The sequence below is a fragment of the Osmerus mordax genome, chromosome 16 (assembly GCF_038355195.1).
Source record: "Osmerus mordax isolate fOsmMor3 chromosome 16, fOsmMor3.pri, whole genome shotgun sequence".
NCBI classification, from domain to species: domain Eukaryota; kingdom Metazoa; phylum Chordata; class Actinopteri; order Osmeriformes; family Osmeridae; genus Osmerus; species Osmerus mordax.
In genome coordinates, this window is record NC_090065.1 from 1,574,426 (window position 1) to 1,589,998 (window position 15,573).

The following is a 15,573-nucleotide window of genomic DNA, read 5'->3' on the forward strand; positions in this document are numbered from 1 at the left end:
GTAGGAGGGAGAGGGAGAGAGAGAGAGGTAGGAGGGTTTAAGCAGCTTTCTGTCCCGTCTCGTCAGGATCACAGTCATGTGACGTGTCCACACGGAGCTGGCGTCTCGGAACAGGTACAGCAGCCACGGACTGCTAAACACACACACACAGACACACACACACACACACACAGACATATACAAACACACACACCCCAAAGTCACAGCCAACTACCATCAAAACACACTTACACACACACAGACACACACACAGACATATACACACTTACACACACACACCTGCAGGCAGTGTCGACCTTTGACCCCGTCCACCTTGATTTTCCCCGCCTTGGTCGCAGTTGCTAGCGGCAACTTCTAACAACTCCATTAATCTCTCAGCTCATCTGTCAGACTCGAGGAGGGAGCGTGTGTGTGATGGTGTGTGCCTGTGACTCTGAGTGTGTGTGTGTGTGACTCTGTGTGTGTGTGTGACTGTGTGTGTGTGTGACTGTGTGTGTGTGTGACTGTGTGTGTGTGTGACTGTGTGTGTGTGTGACTGTGTGTGTGTGTGTGTGACTCTGTGTGTGTGTGTGACTGTGTGTGTGTGTGACTGTGTGTGTGTGTGACTGTGTGTGTGTGTGTGACTGTGTGTGTGTGTGACTGTGTGTGTGTGTGACTGTGTGTGTGTGTGACTCTGTGTGTGTGTGTGACTCTGTGTGTGTGTGTGACTGTGTGTGTGTGTGTGACTGTGTGTGTGACTGTGTGTGTGTGTGTGACTGTGTGTGTGTGTGACTGTGTGTGTGTGTGAGCCAAGAGTCACCCAAGTCCTGGGAACACAGCCCCCCCCCCCCCCCCCCCTCTTCAAGGACAAGGATCATAGTTCCAGCTGTACAGAACCCTTTCCACTTTCAGCTTTGTTATTACTGATGGACAGTTAGATACGAACCCCTCTCTATAACCCTATCACTCTTTCTCTGCCTCTCTCTTCCTCTATCACTCTCTCTATGCCTCTCTCTTCCTCTATCACTCTCTCTCTGCCTCTCTCTTCCTCTATCATTCTCTCTCTGCCTCTCTCTTCCTCTATCACTCTCTCTCTGCCTCTATTTTCCTCTATCACTCTCTCTATGCCTCTCTTTTCCTCTATCACTCTCTCTGCCTCTCTTTTCCTCTATCACTCTCTCTCTTCCTCTATCACTCTCTCTCTGCCTCTCTCTTCCTCTATCACTCTCTCTATGCCTCTCTCTTCCCCTATCACTCTCTCTATTCCTCTCTTTTCCCCTATCCCTCTCTCTCTGCCTCTCTCTTCCTCTATCACTATCTCTCTGCCTCTCTCTTCCTCTATCACTCTCTCTCTGCCTCTCTCTTCCTCTATCACTCTCTCTCTGCCTCTCTTCCTCTATCACTCTCTCTCTGCCTCTCTCTTCCTCTATCACTCTCTCTCTGCCTCTCTCTTCCTCTCACTCTCTCTCTGCCTCTCTCTTCCTCTCAGCCGGCGCTGCCTCTCCCACCAAGCAAGAAAATAAAGAAAATGAGTAAAAGAACCAAATCTAAAGGGAGGAGGGTAAGAGTTATACAGAACTTCACATAATACAAGAATGACTGTGTTGATGATGCTCTGCCACTCAGTATGAGTGAGAGCTGTTCCTAGAATTTCACTTTCCAAACCACAGTACTTTCTAATCCACTTACAACATTATAAACTGAAAACAACTTTCTGAACTAAACAAAACTTTTTTGTAAGTGCTCTACTTTTCTTTCAAAACTCCAGATGTCAAAAAAGGCAGAGGGAGCGAGGCACTGGAAGGCCTCAAGCAGGAAGGAGACAGGGGAAACACTGAGGAGGACACGGAGAGAGAGGGAGAGAGAGAGAGAGGGAGAGGGAGAGCGGCGTTGAGGACGATCTGTATGGAGGTGATTGATGGTGAGCGGGCGCCATCCTGTCAGTCAGCACAACCCACCAGAGCTGTTTCACAGAGTCATCTGAAGGACTGGTACAGGAGGAGGAGGAGGAGGAGGAGGGGAGGAGGAGGAGGAGGAGGAGGAGGAGGAGGAGGAGGAGGAGGAGGAGGAGGAGGGGAAGGGAGGAGGGAGTAGAGGATGAGAGGAAGAGGAGGAGGAGGAGAAAGAGAAGGATGAGAGACTAATTGAGAAATACTTTATTATATTTTTCTATCTCCCTCCCTTTATATATCCATCGCCAGCCCAATCCATCCATGTACTAGTGACAAGTTGGCAAAAAGCAATGTGATGGAGTAGCAGTGATGGATGTGTGGAAGGAGCAGTCGAAGAATTCCAGAAAGCTCGGGACTAACTGGAAGGGTCAGGGATTAAACACAGGACCCGGTCCGAGGCGTCCAACTCGCTGCCTGGAGAGCTGTGATTGAACTGACATGCAAATCTTCACGTCAGCACAAAACAGAACTGGCGGGAAAAAGCTTCCTGGAGTAAACAAAACAATTATACTCCCTCCTCCAACTGGGATCGGTCTGAAAGCTCAGCAAGAAATATCGGAGGGTTCGCACTCTTGGAAATTAGCAGAATAGCCTTAGTCTCCCTCCCTCCCTGTCTTCCTCTCTATCAATGTCTGCTTGTCTGTGTGTCCAACTTGGCCTGTCTCTCTTTCTGTCTGTTTCTCTCTCCATCTACTGTATGTCTGCCTCTCTCTCTTTATCTGACGCCCCCCTCTCCCTCCCTCGTCTTCTCTTTCTCTCTATCTGACGCCCCCCTCTCCCTCCCTCTGTTTCTCTCTATCTGACGCCCCCCTCTCCCTCCCTCGTCTTCTCTTTCTCTCTATCTGACGCCCCCCTCTCCCTCCCTCGTCTTCTCTTTCTCTCTATCTGACGCCCCCCTCTCCCTCCCTCTCTTTCTCTCTATCTGACGCCCCCCTCTCCTTCCCTCTCTTTCTCTCTATCTGACGCCCCCCTCTCCCTCCCTCCCCTTCTTCCCTCCCCTTCTCTCTCTATCTGACGCCCCCCCCCCCCTCTCTCTCTCTCTCTCTCTCTTCATGATTCTACAGTATATATTATGAATGACCTCCAACACAAGTTTGGTAACTTCAGATTGTCGTGTGTAGATTGTCAAACCGATTATCGACACAGTCGACTAACAATCAACCGGCCACGACAACTCTGCTACAGAGGTACCATTCATGAGTAAGAGATTATATAAAAAAACAAACAGATGAAATAATCGTTAGACTGTAAAAGCAGCCTAACAAAAGTCCTTGTACTTTTTGTCTTTGTGAGAAGTTGGACCAGAAGGAGAGAGACACGTGTGGTTCATACTGAGCTCTGAGCTGGGCAACCTGCTTTATTGGCATGAATGTTCCCAGTTCCAACATGTTGTCTAAGCAGTCCACAGTGAAAGAACAGCAATGTATTCTTCACACTCCTCAGAGAACATCAATACTCCCTTCCTTACCTTCTTCCTCTCATTCTCATTCTCATTCTCAACTTTCCCTCCCTCCCATTCGCATACCCAGAGACTCCTAGAAGTTTCTATTAACAGCTGACACTTATCTTATTTTACTCACCTGGTTTAATAAATATGTTTATAGCTCTGCGCCTTTGCTTTGGGACAGACACAGACACCTCTCTCTCTCTCTCTCTCTCTCTCTCTCTCTCTCTCTCTCTCTCTCTCTCTCTCTCTCTCTCTCTCTCTCTCTCTCACACTTCCTCTCTCTCTCTCTCTCTCTCTCTCTCTTCCTGTAATCCTCCTTTTTTCTCCTCCCTTCTAGATGCACTTCACCTCTTCCTCCCCCCCTTCCTGCTCCTAACAAAGCCTGTTCAAGTTTGAACACATTTATGAAACGTCAGCAGGTAAACACACACACACACACTCACACACACACACACACACACTCCTGTCATTGGCTGGTTGGTCAGTGGTGATTGGTCTTGCTGAAGGATAAGAGAGGTCTTGGATTGTTCCATTTCCTAATTCTAGACGCTCAATACGTCAATAAAGACATTACCCTGATTGGAAGGTGAATTAACGCTCTCTTAATGCACTTCACCCCCACCCTCACTACCCTGTCTCCTCCACCTCCACTACCCTGTCTCCTCCACCCTCACTACAATGTCACCCCCACCCTCACTACCCTGTTACCTCCACCCTCACTATCCTGTCACCTCCACCCTCACTACCCTGTCACCTCCACCTTCACTACCCTGTCACCTCCACCCTCACTACCCTGTCACTTCCACCCTCACTACCCTGTCACCTCAACCCTCACTATCCTGTCACCTCCACCTCCACTACCCTGTCACCTCCACCTTCACTACCCTGTCACCTCCACCCTCATTACCCTGTCACCTCCACCCTCACTATCCTGTCTCCTCCACCTGCCCTTCCCTGTGGTGGAGGTTACTCTCTTTATTTACTCTCCATCCTCCTCACCTTCCATCCTAGTAACGCCATGGTAACTGCATTACCATGAACACAGATTCAACCAACAGCTCATCATGGACTCTGGAGGAGGAAGAGAGAGGGAAAGAGAGGAGGGTGAGAGGAGGGGGGGAGAGGGGGGGTAGAGGAGGGAGAGAGGGGGTAGAGAAGGAGTAGAGGGGAGAGAGAGGAGGGACAGAGGAGGGAGAGAAAGAAAGGGAGAGAGGAGGGAGAGAGGAGGGAAAGAGAGAGATAAAGAAAGGGAGAGAGGAGGTAGAGAGGAGGGAGAGAAAGGGAGAGAGGAGGGAGAGAGGAGGGAGAGAAAGAGAGATAAAGAAAGCGAGAGAGGAGGGAGAGAAATGAACATTTCATGTGTCACTGATCCATGTGATTAATTAATCAGATGTATTTCTTTTCATCAAGGTCTGGATGCTATTAACCCCAAACAGTACTCCTCCCTACGGAGCCATGACACTGAGCCAGACACACGCATCCCTGATCACATTACGCTGCAAGCAAAACACGCTGATTGTTTAAGTTGATTTGTGGATCATTTTTACCAGCTCTAACTGTGTTAGGAGTTCTGCTGTTTCCCTGGAGAACCAAAAACAACTCATTCAGGTTATGTCCTCCTCGCTTCTCTCCCTCTCCTCTCTCTGTTCTCTCTCTCCCTCCTCTCTTCTCTCTCTCTCCTCTCCCCCCTCGCTTCTCTCCTCTCTCTGTTCACTCTCTTTCTCTCTCTCTCTCTCTCTCTCTCTCCTCTCCTCGGTCTCTCTCTCCTCTCCTCGGTCTCTCCTCTCCCCCTCTTTCCTCAGATTCCTTCTCTCCTCTCTCAATTATCCATCTCTTCTCTCCTCCTCTCTCCCTCCTTTAAATCCCACACCCATTCATGCTGTTGGTGACAGTTTAAAACTCACAATTTCAGGAAGTGGACCTGTACTCCACAGCTGACAGGAAAATTGGTGTTGCAGACAGGTGAAGGTTGACATGCTAAAGCTGTGTCCTTCTACACTGAAGTACTGGAAGGGGAATTCCTGTGTTGAGGATTTCAAAAACTCGATTGTTCCTCATACAGAACCATACCTTCCCCATAGGAATTTTCAGTTTAAATTATGTTATATTACAGCAATCAATCAACACCTACTGTCTGCGTTTAATGATGATCCAGTTAATTTTAGTGAGAAAATAAAACTAGAAATGCTGATTTTACCGATTTGTGTTTTTCCTAATTGGCGAAAAAAATTGGGGGATTTTAGGATTTTAATGTCAAACTGTCAACACTTTGCTGAATCTCAATAGTAGATATAAGACCACATTTCAAGACTAGGGAAGGAGGGAAAAATTCATACCCATAATTTGTCTCATGTGAACACATAAGTGGACCTGTGACCTCATAAACACCTAAATAACCTTTTTGAGTATATTCTATATTACTGGAAACCATATGTAAAACTGTTGACTGATTGTTATCACCACTAAACGGTAGAAGATAGTACACCCAAAAGTGTGAAGATCTGGGTGCTTGGCTGAGGAGAGCGGGAGAAGATTAGTTGTAGATGTGCTTTTCCTTGACAGTCAGAGACATAACGTGACCCAGGTAGATACAAGCTGCTCTGTCATGCAGCTCCTGTGCATGCTGGTGTTGCTAGGGGTTGCTAAGGGCTGGACGCAGAGAAAACTATAGAGATGTAGACGACAATCAGGCTAGATGTGATAAGTGGAGCCCCGTCTGACAGAAATAACAGGTCTCTGACGTCTCAACCAGAACTGTGAGGAAAATGTGAGCTGGAAAGAGAGAGAGAGAGAGAGCTTACATTATCTCAAGCAGTCATGTAACAACACCATATCATATATTGGACTGTATATTATTTGTGCTTGTAATGTTTGGATGTTTCTTGTGATTGGATGGTCATCATCATGCTTAGAGAGAGAAGCTTTTAAACATTTATTTTTCCCGTTTAGCAGATTCTGTCATCCAAAGTGACTTACATGTACTGTACATTTTGCCCCAATGGGGATCCACAGTGAAGAGTGACAGGAAGAGGAGGGGAGAGAGAGGGGAGACAGAGGGGAGAGAGAAGGGAGAGAGAGGGGAGTGAGAGGGGAAGGGAGAGATAGGGGAGATCGAAGGGAGAGAGAGGGGAGAGAGAGGGGAGTAGGACTCACAGGAGAAGGTCTGGGATGGATTCAAACCCGGGTAAGGATCTGACCAGGAATGGTCTGTGTTGACCAGGAAGACTGCAAGGTGATCACATATCAGCTACCAGGCACCGTGCAAAACTAATAATGAACTACATCTCCCTTAGACCAGCGCAGCAAGCACAATCATGCAGTTGAACATTATGACTGAACTGTCTGACAGGTGAGGGGCGAGGGTGTCATGGAAATTGAAAAGGTCGTAATTTGTAAGTAAGTTTTGAACTATTGAAATGGAAACTGAAAACGTTTGGCAGTCTCACAAGCTCTGAAAAACTGCCAAGTATTCGGTCTTGTTCGAAGAAACTTGTGCAGTACTGTAAAACGAACCATAAACTTGAAAATTGAATTTGATGAACCATGAAATAGTTTTAGTTAAGACAGTTTTTTTACTGCATGCTCGTGAGTGAGTGTGTGTGTGAATGTGTGAAATTTTGTGAAATTAACTATATGTATTGGTGGGGTGAATAAAATCGCAAGTCAATCGCGAGTCAAGGTTTCTATCTGGAGGTGAGAAGGAACAGTAAAATCATCATGAAACATGACCTGTACACACACACAAACACGCAGATGCACACACACAAGCACACATGCACACACTAACGCACACACACAGATGCAGATGCATAGTCCAGAACAGTACAGTATATCATAACACAGCCTAGTCCAGTTCAGAACAGTACAGTATATCATAACACAGCCTAGTCCAGTTCAGAACAGTATAGAGCTCTTGGGGGTTCTCCAGCTCTGGTTCGTGTGTGTGTGCTGTACATACCCAGTCAGGTGTGTGTGTGCTGTACATACCCAGTCAGGGGAGTGTGTGCTGTATATACCCAGTCAGGAGTGTGTGGAACCATATCACCGGCTGGAGACCTGTACTGTCTTTCATGATCCAGACAGGTCCTCTTATTCTACCTTAAGGACCAAATCATTCTCCTGGCTATAATAACCTTCTCCATCTTCACACCTCTCTTCCCTCCCTCCTCCCCCTGACTCTCTCTCTGTACCTGTTGTTGTGCTCGGACCAGCCTTGCAGACGCTTATTCATTAATCTCTCCCTTTCTCTCGCTCGCTCCTTCTCTCTCTCCAACTCTACTCTGCTCTCTCTCCTTCTCTCTCTCCAACTCCCCCCCCTCCACGAAACACCCCAGGAATAATGTCTTCATCTCCTATCATCACAAGCTGAAGAGATTGGGAGAGAGAGAGAGAGATGGAGAGAGAGATGGAGAGAAATCCCAGCTGTTCTTCCCTCACAACGACTGACATGAGTGACAGTTTTAATTTGGACAGAGAGCCAGAGAGAGTGTGTTGCAGAGTTGTGGAGAGAAGAAGAGAAAAAAAGATTGAGCGAGAGAGAACGGGAAAAGACAGTGAGGAAGAGAAAGGAAGAGGAAGGAGACAAGCCCCTTGCTTGTGCCTAATCATCCTTTGTTTCTGCCTATTATTCTGCTAATCCACAGAAGACGTTGTAATTATTCCCCGCACAGGCAGTCGCTTCTACACAGTGGACCCAACACTGACAGCCTAACCCTGACCTAACACACACACACACTGGCACACACACACACACACACACACACTGACACACACACACACTGGCACACACACACTGGCACAAAGACACACTCCACCGGTTTCCTTGATGTCATGAAAACAGAACGTTGATTTCACCATTCCTCCTGTCACCCACGTGCATCCAGGCGTATATTCTCCTGCTGGGAGGGAAGGGGGGAGGGAGGGAGGTGGGTAGGATTGGGTGGGTGTATAAAAGAATGGAGGGATGTATGTCTCACAAACAGAGTGTGCGGTATTTCCAAGTTGGAAAGTACAACTGTTTGTGTAAGCAAAGCCACAACACTGACTGTATTAGCAACACTCCCTTAATGACAGAAACATTAGCACTGTGGTGCTGTTATCTTCATTAATTAGGACAAACATGCCGTTTTAAACACTCTAACCCTAACCCTCTCGCTCCCGAGCGCGCCAACGATGACCTCCAGTGATGTTCTTGCCTCTCTTCCTCATGCGGGTGGCTGATGTGACTCTGGAGAGGAGAAGAGGGCCTTGCAGGGATGAGTGTCGAATCTTCTCTACAGAGCAATGAAAACTACAGATGGTCCCCTTGTGGTCCGGCCACGCACACACACCAGCTGTGATGCACCTGGGGCTGCTTCTCAGAGCTCAATGAAGTGGAGTTTTGGACCACACACACACCAACAAACATATACAAACACACACAAGCAAATACACACATAGACAGCCCCCCTACACATACACACACATACAGCCCCCGCTACACATACACACACATACAGCCCCCCTACACATACACACACATACAGCCCCCCTACACATACACACACATACAGCCCCCGCTACACATACACACACATACAGCCCCCCTACACATACACACACATACAGCACCGCTGTGTGCAGTGGAGCGCAGAATAAGAGAGACAGAGCCAGGAGAGATAAGTGATTAATTACATCTAACTTCTCCACAAGCTGCACACTATGGATTTAAAGATCCTGTAAAGTGGAATTGAAAATGAGTTTTAAGTTCATCACACCACAGAAGAATGTGTTGTTAACTACCCATCCAAATTAGAATGAAAAAAAAAACACTGACAAGTATGTTAAATTAGGCTTTGATATCGTGAGAAAATCAGCAGTCATGCCACAGAACTCATTTCACACGTATATAATGTACTGAGAAGCAAATCATGGAATTTGCTTTACAGGATCTTTAACACTACTCAACACTTTCTCTACTTCCTCAGGTGTGTGTGTGGGGTGTGTGTGTGTGGGGGGGGGTGTGTGTGGTGAGGTGTGTGTGGGGGTGTGTGTGAGGTGAGGTGTGTGTGGGGGGGTGTGTGAGGTGAGGTGTGTGTGGGGGTGTGTGTGGGGGGGGCTGAGGTGTGTGTGGGGGTGTGTGTGAGGTGAGGTGTGTGTGGGGGTGTGTGTGAGGTGAGGTGTGTGTGGGGGGGTGTGTGAGGTGAGGTGTGTGTGAGGTGAGGTGTGTGTGGGGGTGTGTGTGAGGTGAGGTGCGTGTGGAGGTGTGTGTGAGGTGAGGTGTGTGTGGGGGTGTGTGTGAGGTGAGGTGTTTATATGTTTTCCCACGTTTGTGTGCGTTTGTCCATGTGTTTGTATGTATTTGTGGTGTGTGTGATAAAAAAAGAAATTCACAGCAGCGTGTCACATTTCCAGTCTCCTCTCTGCAGGACGGGGTCGTCTTTGGGGTCAAGCAGGGGTCAGGTGTGTGTGTGTGTGTGTGTGTGTGCAGTGTGTGAGCTGGTCTGATTGTAAGAATGTGATGGATATCTGAGGGAATGAGGTTAGTATCGGTAAAGGAAGAAAATAAATCAGTGAACAGCACAAATCATTCTTAGACACATTATTCAGGGTTTGTTACTGCTGACGAATGAATGTCAGTGGTTGAGTAATCTAAGAGTTATGAATTAACAGAAAAAAATCAACTGGAACGGTAAATTGCTGGCTTTTGGTCATCTATCAAGTAGACATGTTTTGCAGACATGATGAAAAAAAAAAACATTTAAAAAAATATATACAATACAAGGGGGAAAAAGTAAATCACTTTCTGACGGTAAACGTTTTAGCGAACGATCCAAGCGTCTGTGATCAGTGAACCTAGAGGCCACCCTGGGGCCTGGCTGAGACTTCTCAAAATCAGCTTTTCACTTCATCCCTCCTTCACTTCCTCCAGCATTCCATCCCTCTGGCCGTTTCCACGGAGACGCTCTCTGCGGCTGAGCTGGAGGAGAGAAAATCGATGACGACGTGAGACTGTGTTATTACTGCACGGCTATTTATCAAAACCGCAGAATGCCCCTTTATCTCCGAAGGTGAGCGTTCCTGTGACAAAGGACCTGCTCTTGTCTGGGTGTGTGTGTGTGTGTGTGTGTGAGTGTGTGTGTGTGTGTGTGAGTGTGTGTGTGTGTGTGTGTGTGTGTGTGTGTGTGAGTGTGAGTGTGTGTGTGTGTGGTGGGGGGGGAGGTGTGTTTCTATGAAGGGTAAGTGTGTGTGTTGTTTGTGATGGGTGTGTGTGTGTGTCTCTAGGAGGGACATGTGTGCGTATACAATGTGTGTGTGTGTGTGTGTGTGTGTGTGTAATTGCACGAGTTCACATGTGTGAGTGTCAGAGATGGCAAAAGTACACACATCCTTCACTGAAGTAGAAGTACAGATACTCATGTTTAAAAATACCCTCACTACTGTAGCTTCTTAGACAGGGTTCGAATTAGGGGGGGGCTGGGGGGGTTTGACCCCCAATTAAGACTTGGACCCCCCCAAAAGTGGTAAAAACAACAGGTCGGGGGGGTCGATACATTCTTATCGTTCTTACCTGTAATCGTAAATATTACTTTACGCCCTGGAGAAGTTGACCCCCCCGATTATTATTGTAGAATTCGCACTCTGGTTAGTATGTGTGTTTTGGGGTAAATGACCAAAGGGGTTAGCATGTGTGTTTTGGGGTAAATGACCAAAGGGGTTAGCATGTGTGTTTTGGATGAAATGACCAAAGGGGTTAGCATGTGTGTTTTGGGGTAAATGACCAAAGGGGTTAGCATGTGTGTTTTGGGGTAAATGACCAAAGGGGTTAGCATGTGTGTTTTGGGGTAAATGACCAAAGGGGTTAGCATGTGTGTTTTGGATGAAATGACCAAAGGGGTTAGCATGTGTGTTTTGGGGTAAATGACCAAAGGGGTTAGCATGTGTGTTTTGGGGTAAATGACCAAAGGGGTTAACATGTGTGTTTTGGGGTAAATGACCAAAGGGGTTAGCATGTGTGTTTTGGATGAAATGACCAAAGGGGTTAGCATGTGTGTTTTGGGGTAAATGACCAAAGGGGTTAGCATGTGTGTTTTGGGGTAAATGACCAAAGGGGTTAGCATGTGTGTTTTGGGGTAAATGACCAAAGGGGTTAGCATGTGTGTTTTGGGGTAAATGACCAAAGGGGTTAGCATGTGTGTTTTGGGGTAAATGACCAAAGGGGTTAGCATGTGTGTTTTGGATGAAATGACCAAAGGGGTTAGCATGTGTGTTTTGGGGTAAATGACCAAAGGGGTTAGCATGTGTGTTTTGGGGTAAATGACCAAAGGGGTTAGTATGTGTGTTTTGGGGTAAATGACCAAAGGGGTTAGCATGTGTGTTTTGGATGAAATGACCAAAGGGGTTAGCATGTGTGTTTTGGGGTAAATGACCAAAGGGGTTAGCATGTGTGTTTTGGATGAAATGACCAAAGGGGTTAGCATGTGTGTTTTGGGGTAAATGACCAAAGGGGTTAGCATGTGTGTTTTGGATGAAATGACCAAAGGGGTTAGCATGTGTGTTTTGGGGTAAATGACCAAAGGGGTTAGCATGTGTGTTTTGGGGTAAATGACCAAAGGGGTTAGCATGTGTGTTTTGGGGTAAATGACCAAAGGGGTTAGCATGTGTGTTTTGGATGAAATGACCAAAGGGGTTAGCATGTGTGTTTTGGGGTAAATGACCAAAGGGGTTAGCATGTGTGTTTTGGGGTAAATGACCAAAGGGGTTAGCATGTGTGTTTTGGGGTAAATGACCAAAGGGGTTAGCATGTGTGTTTTGGGGTAAATGACCAAAGGGGTTAGCATGTGTGTTTTGGATGAAATGACCAAAGGGGTTAGCATGTGTGTTTTGGGGTAAATGACCAAAGGGGTTAGCATGTGTGTTTTGGATGAAATGACCAAAGGGGTTAGCATGTGTGTTTTGGATGAAATGACCAAAGGGGTTAGCATGTGTGTTTTGGGGTAAATGACCAAAGGGGTTAGCATGTGTGTTTTGGATGAAATTACCAAAGGGGTTAGCATGTGTGTTTTGGATTAAATTACCAAAGGGGTTAGTATGTGTGTTTTGGATGAAATGACCAAAGGGGTTAGTATGTGTGTTTTGGTTGAAATTACCAAAGGGGTTAGCATGTGTGTTTTGGATGAAATTACCAAAGGGGTTAGCATGTGTGTTTTGGATGAAATGACCAAAGGGGTTAGCATGTGTGTTTTGGGGTAAATGACCAAAGGGGTTAGCATGTGTGTTTTGGGGTAAATGACCAAAGGGGTTAGCATGTGTGTTTTGGGGTAAATGACCAAAGGGGTTAGCATGTGTGTTTTGGGGTAAATGACCAAAGGGGTTAGCATGTGTGTTTTGGGGTAAATGACCAAAGGGGTTAGCATGTGTGTTTTGGATGAAATGACCAAAGGGGTTAGCATGTGTGTTTTGGGGTAAATGACCAAAGGGGTTAGCATGTGTGTTTTGGGGTAAATGACCAAAGGGGTTAGCATGTGTGTTTTGGGGTAAATGACCAAAGGGGTTAGCATGTGTGTTTTGGGGTAAATGACCAAAGGGGTTAGCATGTGTGTTTTGGATGAAATGACCAAAGGGGTTAGCATGTGTGTTTTGGGGTAAATGACCAAAGGGGTTAGCATGTGTGTTTTGGATGAAATGACCAAAGGGGTTAGCATGTGTGTTTTGGATGAAATGACCAAAGGGGTTAGCATGTGTGTTTTGGGGTAAATGACCAAAGGGGTTAGCATGTGTGTTTTGGATGAAATTACCAAAGGGGTTAGCATGTGTGTTTTGGATTAAATTACCAAAGGGGTTAGTATGTGTGTTTTGGATGAAATGACCAAAGGGGTTAGTATGTGTGTTTTGGTTGAAATTACCAAAGGGGTTAGCATGTGTGTTTTGGATGAAATTACCAAAGGGGTTAGCATGTGTGTTTTGGATGAAATTACCAAAGGGGTTAGTATGTGTGTTTTGGATGAAATTACCAAAGGGGTTAGCATGTGTGTTTTGGATGAAATTACCAAAGGGGTTAGCATGTGTGTTTTGGATAAACACACATGCTAACGTTACTTTACAGATTACTTGATTTTAAAAGTAACTAAGTTAGATTACAAGTTACTTTATTAATTTCATTCAGCAGCTGTTGACAACACCCCTGCCGCCTCAACATAAAAATGACAACCGGTTTTGCCAACAGTCACTTTATTAGAAGTGCATTTTTAACAGTAATGTACACAACAACAATGTACAATGTATCTCCTAACATTTTGTTGATGTTTGTTGATGTTCATGTTGATTTATATATAATTTTTCTTTTGAAATGTTGACCTAAGAACGCACTTGGAAAAACGACTGAAGTCGTAGGCCTACTTGGGGAAAAAAACAAACCATAAAAAACGCCCCGATTACAGTAAATCTGAGATCATTTGCGAACCATTACTTTTAGAAAAAACATGGATTTATTTGTGGTTCGTTGCATTTGTTCATGTAATACTTTATTAATCTTATTTGTCTTTCTTATTTGTCACATATAATCAAATTGAGACGGCACCAGAGCAAAGGGGCTTGAGGAAAGTGGCGACTCAGAGTCACTGGGAGGGAGTGGTAGGTCTATGTATATACACGTGACCTGACCCTCATGCTGAAAACGTGACTTAATTGTCGCATAGGCTACATGACTTCACTCCCAGAGACGCAAGAAGAAATCAAATATATATTTTAATATTCATGACAAAATAGTAACGCACAGTGACTTGGACTTTAATCTGATTACTGGTTTGGAAATAGTAACGCGTTAGATTACTTATTACTGAAAAAAGTGGTAAGATTAGAATCACTGGAAATGACCATCACTGGAAATGACCAAAGGGGGGGTTAGTATCAGGGTTCGAATTACTGGGGGGGCTTGGGTGGGTTTCACCCCCCCTAATTAAGACTTGGACCCCCCCAAAACACATGAAAACAAGTTTGTGGGGTCAATACATTTATATATCGTTCTTACCTGTAATCATAAATATTAAGTAAAAAGTTGCCATTACTACTACTTGTGTGTATGTGTTTGTGTGTGGGGGGGTGGGGGTGGGGGGGGGTGGGGGGGTTCAATGGGGGGCTACACCACAAACAAACACAGAAAACACAAAATGTAGTGTGTGACGTGTGTAAGACTGACCTATAGACACACACACACACACACAAACATAGAATACAGGAGGCTTTTAATAAAAGAGATTTTTTATTTAACAGCAAACTCTCAAAACGTACGAAAGTTCTGCTTTGGTATTAGCTTAGTGAAAACACCGTCTACATTGTAGTAAACAATCGCTGTGCTCAAATGTGTAGGGCATACAAACCTGCCCAGTAGCACCGCATTAATTGCTATTGGCTCTGCAGTTTGCCTACAGTAGACTTCAGCTCTGCCTTCAATACCATCATCTCCGCCCTGCTTCAGGACAAGCTCTCCCAGCTGAACGTGCCTGATTCCACCTGCAGGTGGATCACAGACTTCCTGTCTGACAGGAAGCAGTGCGTTAAGCTGGGAACACAAGTCTCTGACTCCCTGTCCTTTCTCGTCTGCTCTTCTCCCTGTACACCAACAGTTGCACCTCCAGTCATCCGTCTGTCAAACTCCTGAAGTTTGCGGATGACACCACCCTTATTGGGCTCATCTCTGGTGGAGACGAGTCTGATTATAGGTGGGCAGAAGGCTGCGGTCCATCAGGACCAATACCTAACGCCACAAAAACAGTTTCTTCCCTTCCACTGTTGGCCTCTTCAACAAGGCCAAGGGACCACACTGACTCTAATGACTTCTTGCTTAAAACACACTGCTTTTTGCACTGCATTACAAAATGGTATCTTGTACATTTGTATTTTTTGTAATATTTGTATTTTTTTATTTTTATATTTTAATTTACGGCAACTTATATTTTATTTTATTGTATATTTAATTATATTCTAATCCCACTTAGTACTGCTAGTTTATGTACCCTTAGTATAGATAGTCCACATATTTAAATTTTAGGCATATGTTTATTGTATGCACCTTCCTGCCAAAGCAAATTCCTTGTCTGTGCAAACTTTCATGGCGAATAAACCCATTCTGATTCTGATTCTGATTCTATCAACAACAAATTAACCAATTCACAAATCAACCAATCAGAGTAAACGTAGCCTATGAACTGTCCATTG